Here is a 16,489-nt window from a genome sequence, read left to right as displayed (position 1 = left end):
CTGCCCAGGGCCCACACCCCACCCAGACACACATAACTAAAACCTTTCTCCTTGCTGGTTTTGAGACAGAGTCCACTCTGTAGCCCTGGCTGGCCTGGAACTTGCTATGTAGACCAGGCGTGTACCTCAGAGGAGGTGCTGCGCCATAGATGGTTGTGGGGTGCCGGGAACCAAACCAGGCCCTCTGCAAGACCAACAAGTGCCCTTAACTACTGAACCAACCTGAGACAGGGTTTTGCTGTGTAGCATTGGCTATCCCCAAACTCACTTTTTAGACCAGGCTGGCCTCAAACTCGTAGAGATCCACCTGCCTCTGCCTCCTGGATTAAAGGTGTACCACCACTGCTCAGCTAGAAAAAAAAAAAAAAAAAACACAACAAAAACTTAAAAGTATAAACAGTTGCCTGGTACAGTGAGGTTGAGATCCACCTAGTCTATATTGCGAGTTTAGGACAGCCAGGATTGTGAGTTTAGGACAGAGAGATGCTGTCTCAAACAAAGAAAAAATAACTTTAAAAAAATATTAGGAGCTAGAACACGATATAATGGAGCATCAGGGAGGGCTTCCTGGAGGAAGCAACAGTTAAGCTGAGCTCTGAAGGATCCAGGGGGGCTGCCCAGGCCCCAGGAAGCAGGAGCGAGGTGGCCTAGGTGAAGCGGTGAGGGGCAGCCAGCGTGGCTGGATCATCAGCAACCAGGGAGAGCCTAGCAGCAGCTGGAACCTGCGCAGGGGCACTCTCGACTGCTCACGTCAGTGAAGACACCGGCAGACATCGAGGGTAGAAGGAGCAAGGCAAGGACAGGGGCTGAGTGAGAGCACAAAGACAATCTGAAGACTGTCGTGTTGACCTCGGCAATGGAGGGCGAAGAGACGGACAGCGGTTAAAACATAGCTGCCATCGGTAGTCAAAGGAACGGAGACCTAGCGTACCAATGAGATAAATGTCTGTTTTGTGAAGCGAAGAGAAAAAAAAAATGGCACCTGAATCCACACATGAAATCGGGTTGCAGAGGGGAAAACCTTAGGCCGGTCTTAGGCGTTCCCTTGACTTTTTTTCTTTGCCTGTTTTTATTTTTTGTTTGTTTTTGTTTTTGTCTTTTGAGGCAGGGTCTCTCTCTATCGCCCTGGCTTTCCTGGCACTCACGCTGCAGACCAGGTCCACCTCGAAATTCTCAGAGATCCACCTGCCTCTGCATCCCACATGCTGGGAATAAAGGAGCGTGCCCCCACGCCTGGCGGCCTTGGCGCTCCTAAGCATCAAGAGTTAAGGGAGGACGGTGCCAGGGTGGGTGTTCAGAGGGAGAAATCCGACAACAGAAGAGCCCCTCGCCCAACAAGTTGTCATTCATGTGGGAAAACAACAAAAATGCATTCCATATTTACAGAGAAGGGTGCAGAAAATGTACCTCCCATGTGTTTCCCTAAAGCAAACAGCTTGGAGACAGACTTCAGCTGTTCAAGAGATGAATTAAAATTAAGAACTCGGAATGGGAGCATTATAATAGAAAAGACTGGCGGCAGGCACGGAGACCGACTAAATACACTGTAAGAATTGAACAACAACAACAACAAAAGTCTAGGCTTCGGAAAACGGGACTCTGATTGAAATGTAAGTTGACTTTGTAAAAGGCTGACGTCTGAAAAGGCTGAGAATGTGAGGAGAGGGCCAGCCCTGTGACGGTGCGTGGAAAGTCTTGGTCGGACAGATGTGAGGTTAAGCTCACAGCCTCCGTGGTCTTTAAGAGAAACAGGGCTTTAGGTTTAGGTCTGGTAAATGCGAAAGTCAATCTGCAAAATTAAAAACAGCGTTCCTACCTTTTAAATCATGAGCGGTGACAAAGGAAAACAGAACATTATACGCAGCGAAGGGCAGAAAATAAAGGATCTCTTTGTGGCAGAGATGCAATGTGAAAGAAAAAAAAATTTTTTTTTTTTTTTTTCAAAAATTGAGTGCTAAACTCTGAAGCGATTTCAATTAAACAAGGGAAATGAGGTATATGGAGTGAAGATCAAATGTGTACTAATGATACGACAGCGTTTGGGGGAGGCTGTAAACCGACTTGATTCTTGACATTGACGGACAAAGCAGCTTTTCATAGTTAACAGAATGTGCATGGCTAGCCATTAAAATCGTAGGCTTGAAATACAGAGCCACAGAAGAACAAAAACCTAGCAGGGGAGTGGGAGGGGACTAGAAGCGAGGGTAGAGCAGGCACAGCTTTGAGACCTGGCAGCAACAGCAGCAGACAGATGGGGAAGGGTCAGGGAGGAGGAGGAAAGAGAATACTATAGAGTAGCGAGAGGAAAGGTGATGAAGGAAAGAGCTGGGTGTGGTGTCACGAGCCTGTGAGCCCAGCACTCAGGAGGCAGAGTCAGGCAGACCACGTCCGGAAAAAAGCAAAACAAAAGCAAAAAAACAAAGAAGAAGAACTCGGAAAGCATCGTGCCAGTTGCTCAGCTTTGACCTTCAATTTATACAGCCTTGAATCACCAGGGGAGGGAAAGTGTCAATAATCAAATAACTGTTTTCATCAGGCTGGTCTGCGGGCGGGTCTGTGAGGGACTGTCTTGGTCGTTAATTGATGTAGGAGGACCCAGCCCACTATGGGTGAGTGGAGATGCCATTCCCTGGGCAGGTGGTCCTGGGCTGAATGAGAAGGCAAGATAAACAAGCCAGAAGAGTGTTCTCCAGGGTGTCTGCCCCAGGTTCTTGCATGAGCTCTGGTCTTTGACTTCTTCAACGCTGGGCCACAACGGAAAAAAAAAAAAACAAAACACCTTTCCTCCCTAGGTTGCTTTTGACCATCAGGCCTGTCTCAGCAACAGAAGAAAAGTACAACAGTGATCAGTAGAAGTATGAAGTAGGAATACGTCCAAACATCCCAGTCGCCACAATAAAGCATCATATGCAAATGATAAGTTGGCCACCCTAGGAAGAAAGATCATCAACTGTAACACTGTTAAAGTCACGACAAGTGTCAGGAAGGGTGCCAGGAATGAGACCAACTTCCTAAAATCAATAGCTTTTCCACTTGTCCTCAGTAATCAGTTTACAACTTCAACGTCAAAATACCTCGGCACAAACCTAAGACAACATGTGTGAGACAAGGCCATGACAAACTGGCCAGCAGAAAAGTAAGAAAGGGTTACGAACAGTCAGCTCACAGGAGAAAACAAACAAACAAACAAACAAACAAACCAAATAGCCAATAAACGTAAAAACATGTTCAACCTTGCTTGTAATCAGAGCAATGGAAACTGAAATGATAATAATATCAGCAGTGAAAAAATGGTTCTTAATATTTAGTGATGGTGATGGAGTGAGGAAGCGGACATTCCCAAGGGAATCAAATTCACGAAAGCATTTTTGGAAGACAACGTGGAGATGTTTTACATTTAAATGCGTATGTTTTTTTTTGACCCAACCATTCTGCTTTCAAGAATCTGTTCTACAGAAATATCTTGTACCCATGCCAAGGCAGTCATCGCAGAATTATTTATAATAATAAAAAAGGAGGGAAACAAATTTTGCAAAGTGGAGGAACAACCAATTAAATTACAGCCCATCCATATGCAGAACACAGGGGAACTGCCTCTGTCCTCTGCTTAGGTGGATTTAATGTCTCACCTTGAAGCAGCCCTCCTCCACTCAGGAAGAGCAAGGCCAATGGTATCTATTATTTATGGTGGTTGTTGTCAGGTAGGAGCCCGTTGTCCTAAGAGAAGGGTGAAAAGGAAGCTTTTGTGGCTTCATAAAAGCAAGACTCCTATGCGTGTCTTTGAGAGGGAGGCTTGGTCTTTGAGCAGAAGCCCAAGGCCTGCTGGGAGGAGGGGGATGCTAATTTCAGCCCTACTTCTTTGATAGTTGAAGTTGGGGGCTCCTGATCCAGATGTGGAGCCACTGGCAGGAAACATGCTGTGGTTTCCAGTCGGCAGAGTGCCAGGAAGGAAGGAAGAGTCTGGGGGAAAGTGCGGCTTCTCTCGGGTGGTTCTGTGTCTGTGGAACAACGGACGCTGTGAAGCTCCATCAAGAAAGAAACAGGCAGCCAGGTGTGGTGGCACATGCCTGTAAATCTCAGCACTCAGAGAGGCAGAGGCAGGCAGATCTCTATGAGTTCAAGGCCAGCCTGGTCTACAAAGTGAGTCCAGGACAGTCAAAACTATACAGAGAAACCTTGTCTCAAAAGTACAAACAAAATACAAAACAAGAGAAAGAAAGACAGAAATAAAAAAGGAAAGAAAGGAAGGAAGGAAGGAAGGAAGGAAGGAAGGAAGGAAGGAAGGAAGGAAGGAGGCCTGGGGCAGGAGAGATGGGTCAGTGGTGAAGAGTGCTTGTTGCTCTTTTAGAGGACATGGCTTTGGGTCCCAGCACCACCTGACAGCTTGCAATTGCCTATAACTCCAGTTCCAAGGGACTTAAAGCCCTCTTAGGGCACCAGGCATGCATGTGATATATACACATATATGTAGGCAAAACACTCATACACATAAAAAGAAATGAAGTCTCTGTTTGTAAAAGAAACTTTTATTCACCTGCTTCAGTTGTTGTCTTGGAGGCTTGCTGCCCCTGTCTGTTAACCCAGGCCTAGTCCTGGAAGCTTCTAGCCTCGATACAATCTAACCTATGCTTAGAAAGTTTTCAGCCTCTGAGACTTACTGCTTAATAAGCTCACCCTTCCTTGTTCTTACTGAGCTCTGGACTGCTAGCTCAACTCAGCTGTTCTGGCTCAAACTCCCCTCTCAGCTGACTTATTCAATCCCAATTCTCTCTTGGCCTCTGAATTGCTCTGTTTGGCCTCAAACTAACTCCAGCAATCTGCTCTAATCTCTTAGCTCCTTTTCATTTTTGGCTCATTTGGTCTTCACCTGAGTTCTCTCTCTGCAACCTGTCTATTACTATCCTGGTAAAACCGCCTCCTCTCTGTCTGCATTACCCATTAAGTGGCTTCTCTTCCCTCTTGAAAGTTGGGCATATCATACCTGTCAAATCTTTGTCTGCTATTCAACTAGACATCGCTTTCAAACATGGGGGGAGGGGGCTGGAGAGATGGTTAAGAGCACTGGCTGCTCTTCCAGAGGTCCTGCGTTCAATTCCCAGCAACCACATGATGGCTCACAACCATCTATACTGGGATCTGATGCCTTCTTCTGACATGGAGATGAGCATGCGGATAGAGCACTCCTATACATTAAATAAATAAATCTTAAAATCACTTTCCAACACGGGTGCTTCTTTCTACAACTGTCTTTACCTTCATTGTTTGGGGTTAAAGGTGTGTTCCACCACACCTGGACCTAAGCTTTTCTTCACCTGAAACTCGCTCTATACCAGGCTGGCCTTGAACTCAGCAATCTGCTTGTTTCTGTCTCCTGGATTAAAGGTGTATTTGTAGTCCAGCCAGATCATACAGACCTAGAAGGTCTTTGGATGTGAACTCCTTCCAGAACAGCCATTTTCTGAGTTAAAATTCCTCTACAGTATTTTGATGGTCAGCTAATCTTTGGCAAAGATTAAGGGAATTTAAGGGAATTTCTGGCCAAATAGTAGCTGACCATTGAAATAACTTCATTGTATGATGACGAATACAGATTTTATAGAATTACTTCAGAGGAACCACTAAATAATTGACCAATAAATAGCAGTAACCAGGACAGAAGCAAGATAATTAGATTTCTAGGTTATCACATTATATTATAAAAGAAGCCCATTTTTCACTCTAAAATTATGAGAGAAGAAAAGAAATAAGAAAGTATTTATCAGAATAAAGGAATATACAGGAATTATCTCAGAGGAAGCCCAGATGATGGGTTTCCTAGGCAAAGACTTTAAACGGCTGATTTAAAGTATTACTCAAAGAAAGCCATGTCTAAAAAAAAAAAAAAAAAAAAAACTAAAGGGAAGTGTGAAATGTTGTATTGCCATCTGCAGACCATCAATAAAGAAGTAGATATTTTTGTAAAAGCCCACTAAATTCTCAAGTCGAAAAATCAGAATAAAAGTTCACTAGAGGACATAAGTAAAGAAAAAAGTGACAGAAAAAAAATAGCTAGTGCCGCTGAAGACAGTTTCCAACTCCAACAGAAAACCTGACAATTACATGGAAGATCAGTGAGCAGACAGATTAAACACTATCAGCAAACTTGACCTAACGGATGTGCACAGAACATTCCACCCACAAAACACATTTTTCTTTTTTTGTGTGTACATCGGCTCAGGCTAGACCATAAAACCAGTCTCAATAAACTTGCAAGGACGGAGCTCAGGCTGTGGTCATTCTCCGACCACAGCGAGACGGAGTTAGAAATCACTCGCAGAAGGATGTGGGTTTTCGCAAATGTGGATCATGAGGGACACACTTCATAATTAACCAACAGACCAGAGAAGAAATCAAAGAGGAAGCTGTAAATTGCTTTATGGGAAATGAGAAACAACAGGGACACCGACAAATCCCTGCGATTCAGGGATTAGAGGGGAAGCAGTCTTGGGTGAGATGGCTCTTTCAGTGGACCCATGTATAAAATAAAAGCAAATAAATCTTAAAAAACAAACAAACAAACAAACAAACCCAGGACTTTCATGTTAAAAAAGTAAAAGAAGCACACAGGGAGGCAGAAGCACGTGGGTCTCTGAGAGTTCAAGGCCAGCCTGGTCTACAAAGTGAGTCCAGGACAGCCAAGGCTACACAGAGAAACCCTGTCTGGAAAAACAAAACAAACAAACAACAATAAAAAAAAAGTAAAAGAAGAAAAACAGTCCCCATGAAAAATTTTGTATTTTTTTTTCTCTTTTTCTTAAAAAAAAAATTATTTTTTGAGACAGGGTTTCACTGTGTATCCCTGGCTGCCCTGGAACTCACTATGTAGATCTGGTTTTGCCTAGAGATTTGCCTGCTTCTGCCTCCCAAGAGTAAAATTTAAAAACACACATCAAATAAGAAGAAAAATCAGAAGTTAATATGCTAAACTTCCATCTTAAAAAAAAAATCAGTAAAATGAAAAAAAAAAAAAAAGTCCGACGGTGGTGGTGCACGCCTTTAATTCCAGAACTCTGGGAGGCAGAGGCCAGCCTGGTCTACAGAGTGATTCCAGGACAGCCAGGACTACACAGAGAGACCCTGTCTCAAAAACCCAAAACCAAAACTAAAGCCTGAGAAAAAGAAAATCATAAAAGTTGAAGCAGAAATAAAATGTGGAACAGAAAAACGACACAATGACATACATACATACAAACTACACACAGATAAAAACATACATACAAACATACAAACAAACATACATACATATAAACATACAAACATGCATACATACATAATTTAGGGGCCAGAGGGGCAGTTTGAGTGCTGAATGCTCTTGAAGGGGGTCTAGGCTTTATCTCCAGCACCCACACGGCAGCTCACAACTGTCTGTAACTCCAAGCGATCCAACCCCCTGTTCTGACTCTCTTAGGCATCAGGCACACATATGGCACACAGACACATACGCAGGTGGAATGTCTGTACACATAAAATAAAATAACCTAAACCCAAACGTAAATAAGTAATTTTAAATTAAAGATAAAAAGATCAACAAAATCAGCCAAGAAAAAAAAAATGGAAAAGATTCAAATGGCTAAAACTGGGCATGAAAGTGTAACAATTAGCGATGAAAAGCTTACAGGGGAACTCTGCAGACAATCGTCTCTCCACAGGCGTGATGGTCCAGGCTGGGTGTGTAGAGTGAGGCCCTGGTGTCTATCCCCAGCACCTCAAAAGGGGAAGAAGAAGGAAAAATCAGACCCCGGTGGTCTCGCTAGTAAATTCTGTCAGATACTTACATTTTTTAAAGATTTGATTTATTTTATGTGTAAGAATGTTTGCCTGAATGTACGCCTGTGCAACACACGTGTGCAGCGTCTACAGAGGCCAAAGAGGACATCAGATCCCCTGAGACTGGAGTTATGACCATAGAGCTCACAGGCGTGGGTAGAAAATCCTCAACAGTTGAAAGTATTTCTTTTAACGGCCCGTATCTGTGCGAGCGTGTGCCGCATGGGTGCCCGTGGAGGCAGGAGGAGGCTCTGCATTCCTCGCCGCTGGAGCTGTGGGCAGCTGTGGGCTGCTTGCTGTGAGTGCTGGGAACTCAACCTGAGTTCTCTGGTGCAGCAAGACCTCGCTGAGCCATCTCTCCAGACCCAAATCAGCTCCTTCTCTGTCTTAGCGAGGAAATAAACAATTGTGGGCACTGGAGAGATGGCTCAGCGGTTAACAGCACTTGAGGACCTGGGCTTGACTCCCAGCACACCCAAGGTGGTTCACAGCCATGTGTAACTCCACCTCCAGGGGGTCCAGTGACCTCTCTGGCCACTGTGGGCAGTAGGCATGAATGTGGTGTACCCACATACATGCAGGCAAAACACCTACACGCATAAAATATACATCAAAACAAATCTTTTTAAAAAGCAAAATGTTCTATGTGCAGTAACGCTGAAATGAATAAAGTTCATATACATTTAACAAGACTTCCATGTTAACAAAATATTGAGAAAGACATCCAAGTCAATGAGAAAATAACCCGTTCTCTCTCTCTCTCTCTTGTTGTGTAGCCTTGCCTCTTTTCTGCAGATGTTGGCAAGATTATCATAACTTTTACGTGGAAATGCAAAGGATCCCAGTAACCGAGAGTCTTGGAGAAGAACCAAGTGGGAGGGCTTCCACTTTCTGATTTCAGAATATCCAGCAAAAGTTCTCTGGGGGCTTCCTGGCCACACTGAGATGAGCTGCTTTGTTACATGTATGTACACATGTTCTCAGCACCCTGGTAGCCAGCCTTGCCTCAGGTCCAAAGCAAAGGAGCCAGCACCAGTGAACAAAAGTATCAGAGGCTGACAACTTTCCTTTGCATATTTGTCTTCCTTCCTCCCTTCCTCTTTCCCTCCTTCCTTTCCTATCTCCCTCTTTCTTCTACTGTGTTGTGCTGGCAATTAAACCCAGGGCCTCACGCCTGCTAGTCAAGTACTGTACCACTGAGCTAACACCCAACCCTCTTCCAGTGATTTCCGAAATAGTTTTGCTACAAAGTGGCAAAGATCTCTAAGAAGCCATAAGCCAGGGCCTCTAGGAATACTGTTCCTTTATTCCAGTGTGTTGATGGTGGTGGTGGGGGAGTGGTGGGAAGAGATGGGGGAAGGTGGGGGGCAGGTGGGGTGCTCTTTTTTTCTGTTACTTTAAAAAGAGCCTAAGACAGACAAACAGAGCCAGACGCTCTGGTCAAACCTCCAGTCTAGCTTTTCTAGCTGCCTCCGCGGGGGAGTCTTTTCAGGGTGCTGCCTTCCCTGCCCCGAGTGAAGTAGTGGGGAGAATCAAGTCCAGCATTCAAGCTATTGCAATATTGAGGATGGGGAGCGGGGCCAGATGTGAAATAGTGAGGCGTGCCCCTTACCATAAACAAACAAACAAACAAACAAACAAACAAACAAAAAACCCTCCCCCAAAACCCCACCTTAGTTAGGACAGCCAGACGGCTCAGCCGCTGAAGGTGTTCTGAAACCTGGGGCCCGAAGGTCCTGCAACCCCAGATGGAAGGACTCCTAAAAGCTCTCCTCCGACCTCCACAAGCACACCACGGCGCGTGCGCGCGCGCGCACACACACACACACACACACACACACACACGCACCACACACAAATAATAAATAAAATAAAACAAAAACAGAGGAACTCATATAAAAGTAGCTGTCTAGGCCCAGCCTCTTAGAGACGGTGGCTACACCACAGCTCTACGTCCCGCAGGCTTCATAAGGGCGCCCCCTTGTGGCTCTCCAGGCTCAGGCCGCCTTGTTCCTACACTGGACCTGCAGGAGGGAAGCTCTTTTCGTGGCCATCAAACGCAGTTTATCTTTGTTCTGTCTCCCGAGCAGCCTGTCTGACCTTACATCTTCAGGGAGAAGCTTTCCCAGGATTCCAACAGCCTTTGGGCTAAGAAGCGATCTTGGTGTAAAAAGCAATCTTGGGCTAAGAAGGGATCTTGGGCAAAGAAACGACCTTAGGGCAGGAGCTGTTCTGCTGGAAATGTTAGCTCTGATCTGTAAACACAAGAGAGCGTCTCCATGCCCTGCTTCTTGGCCCAGGGGTTTTGTTGTGGTTAATACTGTGGTCTGTCTATTTTATGCTTCATCTTCTCGGAAACAGAAAATGTTTAGCTGTCACACATTCCTGGCTCTCGCTCTGCCTTGGGCCAGCTGTGTCACTTTCAGCAACACAATGGGATCAGGGGACTGGAGATGGGGGAGAGCCGATCCAACCCCTTCACTGAAGGGAAATGAGGCAGTGAATGAGGTGAGGAAAAGAGAGACTGAACCACTGAAATGTCAAGATGGCCTTTTCCAAGGTCATCCTGTGTTCGTCTCTGTGGAGCCTGCCTGTCCGGTGTATAAAACAAACCTTAGAGTAGGTGGCCACTGGTTATCCTTAAACACAAAGCTTCATGCTATTTTTCTATGTGCAAACCAACGGTATATTTATAGAGATTCCCTCTTGCTAAGTATTATGATTGAGCTATGTTGTTAACATAGATAGACATCTTTTGTGTCCTTTTCCAGTGCCAGTATTTATTGAAAAGCTGTGTCGAAAGCTGTTGGGCGGTGGTGGCACACGCCTTTAATCCCAGAACTTGGGAGGCAGAGGCAGGTGGATCTCTGAGAGTTGGAGGCCAGCCTGGACTACAAAAGTGAGTCCAGGAGAACCAAGAAGACCTGTCTCAAAAAAATAAAAATAAAAAAAAATACTAGAAAGCTATAGTAATTGGGACAGTATAGTACCAGCCAAAGGTAGCCATCTAGAATAAATGATAGAATAAAATGGAGGCTCTGTAGTCAATTGGTTTTCAGCAAAGATGTTAAGACTACTCAGTGATGGGGAAAAAATAGTCTTTTTGACAAATAAGTAATTAGTTATACAAATAAGTCATTAGTGAGTAATTACTTATCCACCTGCAAAGAAATGAATCAAGACCATTGGTCACCTTGTACATAAACTCAAAAAATAGACCAAAGATTTTAATGTAAGAATTAAAATTATAGGATACTTAGAAGAAAATATAGAGCTAAATCTTTATGACCCTTCATTAAACAAGAGCTTGTTAGACATAACATTTTTAAAAAGACGTATTTATTTACTTATTTATTATGTATACAGCATTCTGTTTGCATGTGCGCCTGCATGCCATAAGAGGGCACCATTATCGATGGTTGTTGGCCACCATGTCGTTTCTGGGAATCGAACTCAGGACCTTTGGAAGAGCAGTCAATGCTCTTAACCTCTGAGCCATCTCTCCAGCCCTAGACATAACATTTAAAGCAAAATCAACCAGAGGAAAGAAATAGTTAAAATTTTACTTCACCAAATTACAACATTTGGCCCGGGGCATGGCTTAGTGCATACAGCATTTGCTGTCCAAACATGAAGACTTGACTTTGCACTCCCTGAACCTATGTAGAGGCAGGTGGTGTGGCTTCATGCCTATAATCCCAGCAATGGTAGGTTTGGGCGTGGCAGCCCCGGCAGACCCCAGGGGTTTTCTGGCCAACAATCTAACTGAAATGATAAGCCCCAGGTTCAGTGAGAGAGATGCCTCAATGCTCAGAAGGTCCAGAGGACCCAGGCTCGGTTCCCAGCACCCACATGGTGCCTCACAACCATCTGTAACCCCAGCCCCAGGGATCTGGTGACCTGTTCTGGGCTCCTCGGCCAGAATATGGCGCACTGACATACTCGCAGGCAAAAACACACATGCACGTAAGTTAAAATAAAGGAAACAAAAAAAGTTGGCTGTGTGTGTGCCGGAAACTCCAGAGCTGTAGGGGTGAAGACAGGAGGACCTTCGCCTCTTGATGGCTGCCAGCCCAGACCTAGGTCCCATCTCAAAGGAACAGGGCAGAGAGTGAAACAGTGGAACAGCCAACATCCTCCAGAGGACACACCTCCGTGTACACACCGGGTCCCCAGGCATCAGGCGTCCCCTCTGACCTCACAAATGCAGACAGATGCTCGCGCTGCTGTGCTGTGTGAGTGGGGAAAGTGAGGGGATGGAGTGGCTATAAAATAAACACGGTTGGACGGCAAGGGAAAGCAGATAGAAAATGACCACTAAAGGCTTTGGCTTCTTGGTGGCGAATGCCCTGGGGGTACACAGTGAGTGTGTCAGTCTTAACAAAATACTGTAAATAACGGGACTTTTCACTTTAAAGAAGGCAAACTTTATAGTCCACAGATGACCGAGAACAAACAAGTTACCCTGGCTGAGCTGCACAAGACTAGAGTCTCAGCATCCAGAAGGCAGGAGGCTCAGGAGTCTAAGGTCATCTTTGACTGCACAGCGTGAGGCCAGCCCTGGCAACAGGACACCCTGCCTCAAAAACAAGACAAAATCAGGGCTGGAGGGTTAGCTTATCGGTCAAGAGCACTGGCTGCTCTCTCAAAGTTCCAGGGTTTGAGTCCCAGCAATCACATGATAGCTCACAGCTGTCTGTAACTCCAGGTCCAGGGCATCTGATGCCCTAATTCTGTCTTCCATGGGCACTAGGCATGCAAGTGGTACACAGACATTCATGCAGGCAAATACCCACACACAGAAAAATAAATTAAAAACAAAACAAAACACAAAACAGAAACAGATTGGTAAAGAGGGTGCAGGAGGGGGATGGGGTAGTGCTTGTTAAAAAGCACAGGGATACGGGTGAATAAGAAGAAAAATATCCACTGTCCCACAGCACACTGATGGACAAATGATTATAGATTGCACTTTCGCTAGCAGATGAGATTTCAAGTGTTTCTGGCAAATAAACGACAGGTCCTTGAGGACACAGATACATCAAGCGCTCTGATCTGACCACTGCACGTAGTACACATGTATTCAACCGTCAAGTGAACCCCACAAATGAGTCCATGGCCGTGAATCTATTAAAATCAGTATGGATATTAAGCATACTAGATGCATTCAAATTAAAGACAGCGGAACGTAAAAGCACACATCTGATCTAAGCTGAGGCACAGAGAAGAGAAAAAGGAAGAAAAAAGCCGAGGTAACAGTTTATCAACCACGTGTGAGCTAGGGTCAGGAGGTGACAACTGTGCAGCTGGAACCCCGTGGGAGAAGAAAAATAGAAAGGGACAGAAAACATCTGAGTCCTGCTGAAAGAAGTTTTCCCCGAAAAATGTTCTCAATTTGATTTTAATTTTATACCAACCCTAGATCCATTTACCTCAGAAATTTTCTGGCTGGATAAATACAAAGATAATTATATCTGTGTACACGAAGGTGGAACTGAGGAGCTTGGTGTGATGGTGCACACCTTTAATCCCAGCACTCTGGGAGACAGAGGCAGATGGATCTCTGTGGGATTGAGGCCAGCCTGGTCTACAGAGAGAGAGAGAGAGTTCCAGGACAGCCAGAGCTATATGGTGAGACCCTGTCTCAAGAAAAACAAAAACAAACAAAAAACTAACCGAACAAAACCAAACAAACCCAAACTGTGAGCTTCACAAGTAAAGAAACACCTTTAAAGGCAGTGAGGGGAAAAAGGACACCCTGTACATAGGTAGATAAAGTATGATTTTTTTCCCCGGCTTCTCATCAGAAACAACAGGACCCAGGAGATAACAGAACCATGGTTTAAAACGCACTGAAAGAAGCCAGGGTGGTGGACTCTGGAGGCAGAGGCAGGGGAATCTCCGAGTTTGAGGCCAGCCTGATCTATAGATGGAGTTCCAGGACAGCCATGGCTATACGGAGAACCCTGTCTCAAACAAACAAAAAAGTGCTGGAAGAAGATTTGAACTCCTGTCCTCTCACGCTTGTACGGCGAGCAATTTACCGGATGTACCATCTCCTCAGCTCTAATGCCTACTCTTATACGACATTGAGTCAAGTTATATGGTTTCCAGAACAGGGCTTCCCCCGTGCTGGGCAAATCTTCTATTCCTGAGCTGCACCCCAAGCCTCAGATTAGATGACTAAAACAACCGGAGAGACGGTTCCTTAAGAGTAATTTCCTGCTCACTTATTGCAATTCCAGTTCCAGGGGCATCCAGCGCCATCTTCTGGCCGTCATGAACAATGCATGCACGTGGTGCACAGAGAGCGAAATACCCATTCAATAATAATAATAATAATAATAATAATAATAATAATAATAATAATAATAGAACTGCCTGTTAAAACGAATAATTTTTAGTTAAAAATTTAGACTTCATGAGCATGGGTATGTTTGTGTGTACCTGTTACCCAAGGAGGTCAGAAGAGGGCATTGGATCCCCTGGAACTGGAATTACAGACGGTTGTGAGCCACCGTATGCATGCTGGGAATAAAACCGCCATCCATCAAGTAAATGCTCCTAAACACTGAGCCTTCTTTTCAGCCCCAATTTTATTTTTATTAAAATTTTTAATTATTATTATTTTTTTTTTGAGACAAGATCTCCCTATTCAATAGCCCTGGCTGTCTGCTGTCCTGAAACTTGCTTTACAGACCAGCTTGACCTTGAACTTACCTTTGCCTCCCCAGATTTTCCCATTTTTAAGGGCTGTAAAAGAGAAGAAGGAAGAGGGGGAGGGGAAGGAAGAGTTACTCTTTCTGGTCTAAGAAGTCTGAACTGTTGAAGCTCGGTAAGGGGCTGGAAAGCAGAATTGTAGCCAGGGCAGGGGCGGGAGGTGTCCGTAATAGAGCATGAGCTAACTTTGTTGCATGGTAGAAATATTTAAAAACAAAAGAGTAAAAACTGAGATAGCATTTCCCTGTGTAGCCAGGGCTAGTCTGGGACTCCACGCATATCAGGCTGGCATTGAACTTACAGAGATCTGCCTGCTCCGGCCTCCCAGTGCTGGAATCAAGGGGGTGCTCCATCACGCCAGCTCGGTACTGAGTATGACAATCACTAGAATGTATGCCAAAACTCGTTAAAGTTGAAATATTCTATTGTCTATAAATTTTACCACGAAGGAAGAACTTGGGAGTCTTCCCGCCCCCCAAGAGTTAAATTCACTGATGAAAGGTTGTTTATTTATTTTTTTAAACAACTTAAAAAATATGTTTGACTTCTTCCCGTATCTTTCCTTCTGAGTGAGATTTACTCCTCGAGGTCTTCTTTGGTATTTTTAGCTTGATTTGAGAGCTAATCAAATAAAAGCCGGCATTTGTGGGGCTTCGGAAATCATTGTTCCCCTATGGTGCTTTCCAAGCAACCATCTAACATGATTGAAGATATAAATTACGTTATGGAAATCATAACAGATGTTTCCTTTCGGTGTTTGTCTGTCTGTCTCTGATGGGGCTGAGCAGTAGGCAATTCACTCCATACTAACATTTGTGAAAAACTACGTTTTATGGTGAACTGCATTTGCAACAAGCTTCCCCCCGCCCCATGTGAATTTGGTTGACACACAGTTGATTTGGTTCTTTTTTTTTTCTTTTAAGGTTTATTTATTATTTATAGAGCATTCTGCCTGCACGTGTGCCTGCAAACCAGAAGAGGGACCAGATCTCATTATAGATGGTTGCTGGGAATTGAACTCAGGACCTTTGGGAGAACAGCCAGTGGTCTTAACCTCTGAGCCACCTCTCCAACCCGACTTGATTCTTTTTTTTTTTTTTTTTTTTTTTTTTTTAATGTGGTGTGAGCGTGTCAGATCCCGGGTCCTCTGGAAGAGCAGACGGTGCTTTTAACCGCTGAGTCATCCCTCCTGCCCCTTGACTTGGTTCTTCAACCGTTACTAAAGTCCAGTATGACTTTAGGTTTTAAGAACCCAAAGTTGAGCCAGGTGTGGTGGCGCATGCCTTTACTCCCAGAACTTGGGAACAGACATCTGTGGGTTCAAGGACAACCTGCTCTCCAAGGAGTCCAGTACAGCCAGGGCTCTGTTACATGGAACAACCTTGTCTTGAAAAAGCAGCAGCAGACGCAGCAGAAGAAAGAAAGAAAGAAAGAAAGAAAGAAAGAAAGAAAGAAAGAAAGAAAGAAAGAAAGAAAGAAAGAAAGAAAAAAGTTGTGGGAGTCCTCGGAGGAGTGAAGTGAGTGCTGTTAATGTCTGAGGACAGAGTTGGGGTGCTGTAGGAAAGGCCCACCGGTGGTACTCTTGTTTTAAACTCTGCTTTATTTGGGCATGTTTAGGCCTCTACCTCCCTTCCACCAACCCCCCCTGCCCCCAACCTTAAGTAGAAGAGAGAAAAGATTAGTGGGGAAAGGGAGCTAAACCTTTTACTTCTCCCGGCTATTTAAGGTCAAGGGGTTCTCTTAGGGCTCTATACCAGTCTCCATCCACCTCAGACGCAGTCGGCAGTCACCTCCAAAATGCTCCCTGAAGCGTTTCTCTCTATCTGTCTGTCTGCTCCAGTCACGCCGCCCCTGGTCTCACCACACTGCTACATGCCACACGCCAAAACAGAACTCCATGGAATACCACACCGTCTTTCTCGGCCTCACATCTGTACTCTCAGAGTCCTAGACCACGACCCTC

General features: G+C 44.8%; 1 long non-coding RNA gene across 1 annotated transcript; it reads right to left on the bottom strand.

The window, feature by feature from the left end:
- Positions 1-267: 267 nt before the first annotated feature.
- Positions 268-9,590, bottom strand: LOC132652743 (uncharacterized). Its single transcript, XR_009590318.1, has 3 exons — positions 9,479-9,590; positions 7,656-7,744; positions 268-350 (listed from the first exon to the last, which is right to left on the bottom strand). It is a non-coding gene; the product is annotated as an uncharacterized LOC132652743 (long non-coding RNA).
- Positions 9,591-16,489: the final 6,899 nt, after the last annotated feature.

The sequence above is a fragment of the Meriones unguiculatus genome, chromosome 3, assembly GCF_030254825.1.
Source record: "Meriones unguiculatus strain TT.TT164.6M chromosome 3, Bangor_MerUng_6.1, whole genome shotgun sequence".
Lineage (NCBI taxonomy): Eukaryota > Metazoa > Chordata > Mammalia > Rodentia > Muridae > Meriones > Meriones unguiculatus.
This window is presented reverse-complemented; position numbering and strand designations above follow the sequence as displayed.